Raw genomic sequence first — 11,452 nt, 5'->3', positions numbered from 1 at the left:
CATCTCAAAAGGCTCACCTTACCCTATGCCAAAATTATGTAAATAAATGCTTATAAAATTATCATACAAGTGCAAAAAGACTGAAAATATCACTCATATAGTAGCTTATTACGTAACATTTCAGACATGATGAGACCAGAAATTGTTCTATTTTTGTTTTCTCTAAATCATCCATGTTTTGAATATACATTGAATTCACTTAAAGAGCAAAAAAAACACATTTTCACATATATCTCTTTGCCAAATTTGGTACATGCTTCACTTTTTCACAGGTGTTAGAAAAGGATTTCCACCACCTTAGAATGTGGTGACATGTTTTAAAATGTATTCACCTTTTTCGAGGAAAAAGGGGGTGGCTCACCTTACCCCGTGGCTCACCTTACCCCCACTCTGCTGGCCAGAGATCATTTCCCACTTCACATTCTTGTGACCAGCCGCAGTCATTTGTAATATTAATATACAAGCTATATCATATTATGTCCCATGTGTCAAGGTCTGCTTGTTGAAAGGGGAGGGGGGGGGGTGTATTATTGGGTAGGCCTTCGTCTAAGATGATCTTGTAACCAGCACCACACAAGTAATATTTTTCTGTATGAGGTCATATCTTAAGTAATGATTAATTAATGTATTATTTAACAACATATTTGGAGTCATAATAGAAGTCATGATGACTATGGCATTAGTTAATGTATAAAGAAGAGATATTCCAAGTGTGTTAATATATACTCACAAAAGATTTTACGCTTAACTACTGAATCTTTGCCCCTTATTCTGCGGTCATGACATGATAATGAGTACTATAGCATTAGCTAATGCATGAAGAAGTGATATTCAGAATATGTTACTATGTACTCAGAGAAGAACTTCTGATTAACTAAAACCAGTTTGTGTACAAATTTTAATAAGCAAAAATGTTAAACAAGGGATCACACAATAACATACCACAGGCTTACATACATTTATCCAGAGAGAGAGAGAGAGAGAAAGAGAGAGAGAGAGAGAGAGAGAGAGAGAGAGAGAGAAAAGCGACAGAGACAGACCCGACCGACCGACCAACACACACACACACACACACACACACACACACGCACGCACGCACACACACACAGCCATTCTCCTGAAAATGTCCAAAAGATGAATCCATGGTTTACAGATGCAGAGCAAGATGCATTGTCCTATATGAAACTCGGAAAAGTCCAAGTTGCATGGTCCACAGAGAAAGCTGGGTTTGACATAATGGGAGGCGCGCAAGGTGTTTGGATCCGCAAACTACTGACAGTGGTTCACTGTGAAGTGCCTGTAGCCTGTCACAGTCAATGCACTCCTGTAAGTGCCCCATTGGTCACTGATGACGGTGGTTCCCGGACGCACTTGTTTAACCACACCAGCCACAAGACAGGATGTTTCTGGCGGTCACCTACTCCCAATATTCTTAATAACCCACTTTTTATTCCGTCGCCATGTTGCACCGGCCCTTCTGTGGTGATACTGTAAATATACAAGAGAGTAAAGTAAGTGAGTAAGTAAGTACATTTTACTTAAAAAGCACATAAAACAGTACAAAACTGACCAAAATGATGAACAGATATTAAAAGGAGAAGGGAACAATGTCAGATAAAATCCATGCAGCTTGACCTGCAAGTTTTTTTTTTAAATATGCAGCACCATGGGTGACATCAAAGCTTAAGGTGGTCCAACAACATGTTGCTGTGCTGCTTCACAGTGGTACCTTGCCAGCCCCCTAGGGGAGGTTGAGATGGCTGCGGTGCTTAGTTGCCTTTAGGGGGCATTCGTCTACTTAATTTTTTAAATACTAAGTGGGGCGTTTGCAGGCTTATGATGAGGTCAAGTAGGTGTTGGGAGGCTCATGATGAAGAGAAGGGGGCGTTGGGAGGCTCACCTTGCTATTATTACAACAACTTTCATCAATAGCTGCAAACTCTCAACGATCTCCAACCATTTGACCATGGCGTCTCATGTGGGCCTTTATTGCATGATTGCAAATCCATCCGACTGTTCCAGCCATCTTTGACCATGTCCTGGAACTCTTCGCAACTCCATCCTGCATCATGTCACTCTGCCTAAAGCACAAAACCTGAAAGAAACTGACCAAAGGCAGAATATAAAAAAAATAATTAAACATATGGTCAGTAGACAACACAGCACTGTAGTCTAAAATTCCCTCGTAAAGACAGTATAACCCCATTCACATTAAACTATTACTGGCAAATTCTGCCAATATCATTTCTAAAGAAAAAGTGTATGGAGTTTAGGACACTACATCTACATCTTGTGAAATGGCCGCCATACTGAATTTTCTTGTGCCCAGTGATTTTTTTTCCCCTGAAGTGTGACCCTTAGAGAGTATTTCAGCTAAATTAAGTTACATGTCTTTATACCAAAGTAAGTGGCTTTTACAGTAACCATTAGTAGCAGAGACGGCCATCTTGAAAAATGGGTGCCATATTGACTTTAAGTGAGGCCAGCATTTTTTTTTCTAAAAAGTGACCCGTAGAGAATATTTCAGCCATTTACATTTTTAACCAAAGTAAAGGGTTTTACAACCCTTTAATAGCAGTGGCAGATATCTTGAAAAATGCCGGCTATATTACAATTTTGTGTGGCCAGCTTTTTTATTCAAAAAGGGACCCTTAGAGTGATTTGCCAAATTCCATGCTTTTATGCCAAAGTGTACGATTATGTCACTACGCTGCTCTAGTAGAAATTCACTCCTCTCAACTCCACTCCACAGGCACACATAGAAGTCACAAGTCCATTGGAGAGGAGTTATGTCAGTTCCATTCCACTGGCTGGTAGTGTTCTTATTTGCTACTGGTTTGTCAAATTATGCTACCAAAAGTGACCACTAGGGGCTTAAATACAGTATTGCAATGGTAAGGCATGGCAAGACACCTCTTCAAACATGTTATTTTTTTTATTTTATTTTTGCTGGGATGTGCACTACAGGTTGAGATAATGGAACGACATAGATTTCATTTCTACAGGCTAGCAATTTCTATTGGCCTCACTAGGCTAAAAACAGAGATCTGGAAACACCACAGCAGCATATTGTCTTTCATGTATTTTACTGAATCATTTTTGTGACATTGATAAACGAACACATACACCTACAAAACATGTATCCTAGCTGTTAAATGAAGAACCATGAATTACTGTAGCTGAGTTGCACCAAGTGTTTGCTCAGCCATTATCCAAACTAATTCGTTTTAATTGGAATTTTTAAGCTACTAAAATTTATATATGAACTACCCGCATGAAAAACACTACATATAAGACGAATTGTGCAAAATAAAGTACTTACATGTGTTGTTTGAACAAGCACGTTGTAGGAGTGACAAAGAGAGCTGTCTGCATCGTTGTAGCATGGCCAAAATGGCTACAACAACGCCTTTGTTCTCACTTTCCTGTTCAACTCACAATACAAGTCACGAATAGCTTTTTAATTACATTAGTTCTACCACAATTGTAAATAGTGCACGTTGCATGAAAGGAAAATCGAAATGCATAATTTTGATTTTCATTATATGCAATAGTCAGCACAGCAGCATTTACGGTTGTGGTAAAACGAATGTAATCACCAAGCTATTCGTGGCTTTTATTTTGACAAAAGATTTGAACAGGAAGTTACGAGCGGAAGTGTTATTGTAGCCATTTCGACCGTGCCACAACGATGCCGACAGCTCTCTTTGCCACCCCTACAACGTGCTTGTTCAAGCAGCTCCTGTGAGTACTTCATTTTGAATAATTCATCTCATTTGTAGTGTATTTCATGCGGGTAGTTCATATATTAATTTTAGTTACTTCAAAATTCCAATTAAAACGAAGTAGTTTGGACAATCACTTGGTGCAACTCAGCTACAGTAATTCATGGTTCTTCATTTAAGCTTAGAAACTTTGATACATGTTTTGTAGGCCTATGTGTTTGTCTATCATTTTCACAAAAACATATTAAGTAAAATACAAGAAAGACTATATGCTTCTGTTGCGTTTCTGGATCTCTGTTTTTAGCCTAGTGAGGCCAAGACAGATTGCAAGCCTGTAGAAATGAAATCTAGCTTATGGTGTTGTTTCATTAGGCCTAGCAGCCTGTCGTGCACATCCCAGGCTTGCCATGCCTTACCACTGAATTGCAATATAATATACTGTATTTAAGCCCCCCAGTGGTCACTTTTGGAAGCGTAATAATTTGACAAACCAGTAGCAAATAAGATTACCAGCCAGTAGAGTAGAACTGGCAGAACTCCTCTCCAATGGACTTATGACTTCTGTGTGTGCCTGTGGAGGGGAGTTGAAAGGGGTGAATTTCTGTTAGATGTACTAGAGCAGCTTAGTGACATAGTCATACACGTTGGTATAAATGCATGGAATTTGTCAAATATACTTTCTGAGGGTCACTTTCTTTAATAAGAAAGCGGGCCATACAACATTGTAATATAGGCAGCATTTTCCAAGATGGCTGCCACTGCTATTGAATGGTTAGTATAAAACCATTTACTTTGGTTAAAAAATGCAATATGACTGAAATACTATCTGAGGGTCACTTTTTAGGAAAAAAAATGTTGGCCACACTTAAAGTCAGTATGGCGCCCATTTTTTCAGATGGCCGTCTCTGCTACTAATAGTTACTGTAAAAGCCACTTACTTTGGTGTAAAGACATGGAATTTAGCTGAAATATTCTCTAAGGGTCACACTTCAGGAAAAAAAAAAACACTGACCACAAGATAATTCAATGTGGCGGCCATTTCTCAAGATGTAGATGTAGTGTCCTAAACTACATAAACTTTTTCTTTAGAAATGATATTGCCAGAAATTGCCTCTAATAGTTTAATATGAAGGGGTTATATACTGTCTTTACGAGGGAATTTTTAGACCTACAGTGCTGTGTTGTCTACTGACTATATGTTTAATTATTTTTTCTATTCTGCCTTGGTCAGTTTCTTTCAGGTTTTTGTGCTTAGAAAGAGTGACATGATGCAGGATGGAGTTGCGAGGAGTTCCCGGACACGGTCAGAGATGGCTGGAACAGTCGGATGGATTTGCAATCATGCAATAAATGCCCACATAAGACGCCATGGTCAAATGGTTGGAGATCGTTGAGAGTTTGCAGCTATTGATGAAAGTTGTTTCCTTAATAAAAGCAAGGTGAGCCTCCCAAAACCCCCTTGACCTCATCATAAGCCTGCCAACGTCCCCGTTAGTATTGAAAAAATAAAGTAGACTAATGCCCCCTAAAGGCAACTAAGCACCGCAGCCATCTCAACCTCCCCTGGGGGGCTGGAGAGGTACCACTGTGAAGCAGTACAGCAACATGTTGTTGAACCACCTTAAGCTTTGATGTCACCCATGGTGCTGCATATTTTTAAAAAAAACTTGCAGGCCAAGCTGCATGGATTTTATCTGACATTGTTCCCTTCTCCTTTTAATATCTGTATCACTTTGGTCAGTTTTGTACTGTTTTATGTGCTTTTTAAGTAAAATGTACTTACTTACTCACTCACTTACTTTACTCTCTTGTGTATTTACAGTATCACCACAGAAGGGCCGGTGCAACATGGCGACGGAAAAAGTGGGTATTAAAGATCGCCTCTCAACGTAATTTAAATAATATTGCCGTGTTCCCAATTGTTATTGAATGTGTTACGCGTTGGTCCTGTTTTAAAAAACGTTCTGGTTGCTTTGTTTCAAGACGTTTTTGCAAGCTGGCAAGGTGGCTTGTGGAGAAACGAGAGAGTGTTCCGTGTTTCTCGTGGAAATGCGTCTCTGATTGGCTCACTCCTCCTGCTCTCAAAGAAACGCGTCTCTGATTGGCTCAGTCCTCCAGCTCCTGGAGGGAATGTAATGGGAAACAGAGTCGCCACTTCCCCGGGTGGTACTGCACTATAGGGGCGCCAACGGAGGCGTGCAGGCTCCATTCAGGGCTGTGCTCTTTCGACAGCGACCCCTAGGCGAGCTGTAGGCACGGAGCAACCGGAGTGAGCAGGCTTTATGTATGAGGCTTTGTGCTGTGTGTGTACCTGAGAGTAGCAACCAGCTGATAGCTAAGCTAAGCTATGTTTCGGGCCACCAGACGTTGCTTGTTTTGAAAACAAGCAGAAAAAAATTACTCGACATGTTTTTAGATAAATGGGTCGATATAAACCTTTGTGGGCAACGCCTTCTTTCGACGTGACGAAACACAGAAAGGCTTTCGTGATTCGCTCGTTTCTCTGCATTATTGATGTAAATTGGGAAACACCGGGAAACACAGCCAGGAGAGTTGACGCACCGCTATGAGAGCCTTGCAAGTGAGTTTAACTTGGGGTGACCGTCCGATCTTCGAAAGGAGTGAGTAAAACTGAGTTTTATCGGAAGTTGGCCTTTAAGAATATTAGGAGTTGGTGACCACCAGAAACGTCCTGTCTTGTGGTGGTTAAACACGTGCGTCCGGGAACCACCGTCATCAGTGACCAATGGGGCACTTAAAGGAGTGCATTGGCTGCGACAGGCTACAGGCACTTCACAGTGAACCACTGTCAGTAGTTTGCGGATCCAAACACCTTGCGTGCCTCCCAGTATGTCAACTTTCTCTGTGGACCATGCAACTTGGACTTTCCGAGTTTCATATAGGACAATGCATCTTGCTCTGCATCTGTAAACCATGGATTCATCTTTTGGACATTTTCAGGAGAATGGCTGTGTGTGTGTGTGTGTGTGTGTGTGTGCGTGTGTGCGTGCGTGCGTGCGTGCGTGCGTGCGTGTGTGTGTGTGCGTTGGTCGGTCGGTTGGTCGGTCGGTCTGTCTGTCTGTCGCTTTCTCTCTCTCTCTCTCTCTCTCTCTCTCTCTCTCTCTCTCTCTCTCTCTCTCTCTCTCTCTATGGATAAATGTATGTAAGCCTGTGGTATGTTATTGTGTGATCCCTTGTTTAACATTTTTTGCTTATTAAAATTTGTACACAAACTGGTGTTTTTATTGATAATGTTAGTTAATCAGAAGTTCTTCTCTGAGTACATAGTAACATATTCTGAATATCATTTCTTCATGCATTAGCTAATGCTATAGTACTCATTATCATGTCATGACCGCAGAATAAGGGGCAAAGATTCAGTAGTTAAGCGTAAAATCTTTTGTGAGTATATATTAACACACTTGGAATATCTCTTCTTTATACATTAACTAATGCCATAGTCATCATGACTTCTATTATGACTCCAAATATGTTGTTAAATAATACATTAATTAATCATTACTTTAGATATGACCTCATACAGAAAAATATTACTTGTGTGGTGTTGGTTACAAGATCATTTTAGACGAAGGCCTACCCAATAATACACACCCCCCCTCCCCTTTCAACAAGCAGACCTTGACACATGGGACATAATATGATATAGCTTGTATATTAATATTACAAATGACTGCGGCTGGTCACAAGAATGTGAAGTGGGAAATGATCTCTGGCCAGAGTGGGGTAAGGTGAGCCACCCCCTTTTTCTCGAAAAAGGTGAATACATTTTAACATGTCACCACATTCTAAGGTGGTGGAAATCCTTTTCTAACACCTGTGAAAAAGTGAAGCATGTACCAAATTTGGCAAGAGATATATGTGAAAATGTGTTTTTTTGCTCTTTAAGTGAATTCAATGTATATTCAAAACATGGATGATTTAGAGAAAACAAAAATAGAACAATTTCTGGTCTCATCATGTATGAAATGTTACGTAATAAGCTACTATATGAGTGATATTTTCAGTCTTTTTGCACTTGTATGATCATTTTATGAGCATTTATTTACATAATTTTGGCCTTTGAGCCTTTTGAGATGGGGTAAGATGAGCCGCTTATCCTAATGGGATGCATAATGGTTGAAAAACATGTTATGATATTTCAGCATAATCAGATAATTTCTTTCATATCATACCCAGGTGAGTTGAGATTAATGACTTTATGCATGTTTCAGCCAATTCAAACAATAATATTAACTTTTTTTTCTACATTTCACTCTGCATTGTTCGCCATTGTATTCAAACAAAGCTGTAAGGGCCCACAATATGTATTTTTTGGCATAGTTCTGTTGCTTTAGTTGTTTTATTTCATAGATTCATTAGTTACATTTGTTATAATAAATAAAACTTGTTTAGCTGAGATTTTTGCCTGGGCTCAATTTACCCCAAGCAGTGGCTCACCATACCCCATAACAAGGGTAAGATGAGCCACCTGAAAAAATATTTTTAAAAGGCAATATCATTTTAACCATGACAGTTTATCAATTAGTTTTTGCTCTAATAGTATCAGGACACTTTGAAATTTGGTATGATGTGAAAATGTTAACCGAATACGCCTTCATCGCTTAGCTGTGACGAAAAATGTAAAAGTGGCTCATCTTACCCCAGTCTCCCCACAATCTGGCATTGTTACAGCAGTGTTAATACACAATATATTAACAGTTGGACACATGATATATTAACAGCAGTGTTATCAGCAGTGTTAATACATGGTATATTAACACTTGGAACTCACACCATGAATTCACCTTTGATTTGCACAATTAGTTAATAGTGGGTCATTATGATTCCAATCAGGACTCCATTCTCATTACTAGTATACTAACCATCAATGCATACATAGGTCATGTGTTAATTAACTATAAATCATACATTACTTCCAACATAATTCCAATAGTATTCATGTACCCTTATTGTAAAGTGTTACCCAAGCGTATACGTACATGTATGTTGTACACACACAATCGCACACACACACGCACGCACGCACGCACACACGCACGCACACACACACACACACACACACACATGAATGCACGCACACACACACGCACGCAGGCACGCACGCACACACGCACGCAGACACAGAAATTCTTAACTCTGACTCATCCACAAGCATTTTTTTCCACACAAACCCTTTCTTCCTTTCTTTTTCTCTCCACCATGCAGGGCATGTAAACATCCACAGGAAGCCACATGGGAGCCCTCATGGATAATAGCTGCATACACGCCCACACACACAACACACAAGTCCTTAATACCACACGCACACAGAGAGAGAGAGAGAGAGAGAGAGAGGGGGGGGGGGGGGGGGGGGGGGGGGAGGGGGAGGGGGGCAGAGAGAGGGGGGGGGGAAGAGGGGTAGGAAGGAAGAGAGACTGAGAAAGAGATAGAGAGAAAGAGAGAGATAGGTCAGCTAACTCCAACGAGAGAGAGAGAGAGAGAGAGAGGAGAAGAGGAGAGTGAGAGAGAGAGAGAGAGAGAGAGAGAGAGAGAGAGAGAGAGAGAGAGAGAGAGAGAGAATGTGCACAAAAACAAACAGATACAGCCATTATACACTTTGGAATTACATATTTCCCCTCTCCTGTGCAGAGGCGGGGGTTAGCTATTAGCAGGAGATTGATTGGGCTGACAACATCAAGCTCTATCTCCATGGCTCAGTGCCACCCAATTTAAAATGCCATTTGCCCACTATGTCCACACAATCCACAGGACTAGGAGCAATCCTGGCAGACACCACCGCGGACAAGACAAGCCGACAGAGCCGCCATCGCCAGCACGCGATAGCCACAACATTGCAGCGTCGGGAAAAAGCCACAGCCTGATATGAACAAGAGCCGCAGAGCAGAGCACATCTCGGGTATTGTCAAATCTATTGAAAGGCAATTTCCCGAAGAGTTTCTGACAGCCGCGAACACAAGAGAAACTCTGAGAGGGGAAAAAAGGGCTGTGTTATGCACGCACGTCAATCTGCACAGCTCTTTAGAGTCGGAGAGAAATAAAACCTCTGAACTGTGGAAAATGGAGCAGGATGAAATACCACTGCACAATATTCTGGGACCCCAATGAAATCCTCACTCAACCACACGCTGTTACAACAGTTAAGATGGACCGTGTGCGTAACCATCTTCAGCAGCAGCAAATGTAAAATACTGCCATTTCAAGTACCATTTAAGTTGGTGCATTTCTGGGACAAATTTGAATGCTTTGTCCATCATGCATTGCAAAGTACGGGTATACTTGCTACACCTTTGCCCCTCTAGACGAAATTGCAACAGTTGGTCCTATTCAAATGTATGGCATAGGCCTACTGTAGCAAGTAGGGGGTAATCACAATAGCTGTATTAAAAATAATGAACGAAGGCTGTAAAGGCAGTGACATACTATATTGCTCATAAAAGTACTGGGATATTATCTGTCATAACGTTTACAAGCACTACACCCTTCTTCACTACTCTGCTCTACATCACACTGTGCTCGTGGTTGGAAGACATGTTTCAGCAGTTGGTTGCAATCAGGGCTCTAAATCAACATTTTTCATCACCAGCCAAAATGTCTGCTAGATATTGATCTTACTAACCAAACACACACTCATTATGGGTGAAAATGGCTCGTAAGTTAGACTCCTCAACCAACCAAAGTGAAATTTCACCAGCATTTGGCCAGTTGGCTGGTGTTAATTTAGAGCAGTGTTTCCCAACCTTTTTTTGTCTCGTGTACCCCCTAAGCCTTTTCATTGTGCCATGAGTACCCCCTAACTCATGTTTTACATCCCTTTTTCTATTGCAGCGTGACTATGCTCCATGCATTTGTTAACATTACATTTTTCCAAGTACCCCCTGCAGTGTGCTCGCGTACCCCTAGTGGTACACGTACCCCTGGTTGGCAAACACTGATTTAGAGGTTGCATGTGTCCTGAGTGACAGAGCGTCTGAAATATGGAATAGCCGGTCAGCTGACCGGCGCCTACATTTGTGACCCAGTGCTGGACTGCTGCCTTAACGATAGTACTACTGCATATTTGAAACTGGTCAAATATCAGCATCATTTTACCGGCCTTGTCAAATTACACGGTAATGGTAGCACGATGGTCAGTTACAACAACAACAGTGTCATTTTTCCCCGTTTGGTCAACACAGTCAAAAGTGCTATGGACAAAAAGAATGTTTCTACTCATCCATTGTAGAACACATAGTAATATACTATTAGCCTACATGACTTCACACGGACTCCCCAATCAAACAAGTCTATTTTTCAAACTCTGCCCTTTAAAGGCAAAAGACGGTCTTTGTACAGCATACAGTCCAAGCCACAAAGCATCACAGCAAGCATATACCAGCAGGGACCCCAGCGAATGTGACGCTTTGTGACTAAAGTCATGTGCTGTCTCCGGTTTCGACCACAACACAAGAAGAAGACTAGGTCAATGTGCCATTCGACCTACTGGACAATACTACGTCAGAACATCCTTGTGGTTAAAGGGGTATGCCACTATTTTGGGGCTTATTACAGTTAAAATCGTTGGGCAGGGTTTATAAAGGTGGTAAAGTGTCTTATTTTTCATGTTAAGCGTTGTCTTGCTTTAAGACAAGTTAAAAGAGGGAATATGTCGCTAAGCTAGTGAAAGTCAATGTATCCATGTAGCATTGTAGCATGCTACATGGATACAT

The 11,452-nt window shown here is 41.0% G+C and overlaps 1 protein-coding gene and 1 long non-coding RNA gene across 3 annotated transcripts in view; both read right to left on the bottom strand.

The window, feature by feature from the left end:
- pde4d (phosphodiesterase 4D, cAMP-specific) overlaps positions 1-11,452 on the bottom strand; it is a 273,715-nt gene that overhangs the window by 162,269 nt on the left and 99,994 nt on the right. The window lies entirely within an intron of this gene.
- LOC134445870 (uncharacterized) lies at positions 1,453-3,438 on the bottom strand. Its single transcript, XR_010034363.1, has 3 exons — positions 3,323-3,438; positions 1,901-2,105; positions 1,453-1,488 (listed from the first exon to the last, which is right to left on the bottom strand). It is a non-coding gene; the product is annotated as an uncharacterized LOC134445870 (long non-coding RNA).

Source organism: Engraulis encrasicolus, chromosome 3 (assembly GCF_034702125.1).
Source record: "Engraulis encrasicolus isolate BLACKSEA-1 chromosome 3, IST_EnEncr_1.0, whole genome shotgun sequence".
Taxonomy (NCBI): domain Eukaryota; kingdom Metazoa; phylum Chordata; class Actinopteri; order Clupeiformes; family Engraulidae; genus Engraulis; species Engraulis encrasicolus.
Note: the sequence above shows the minus strand (reverse complement) of the source record. Positions and strands in the feature narration are given on the sequence as shown.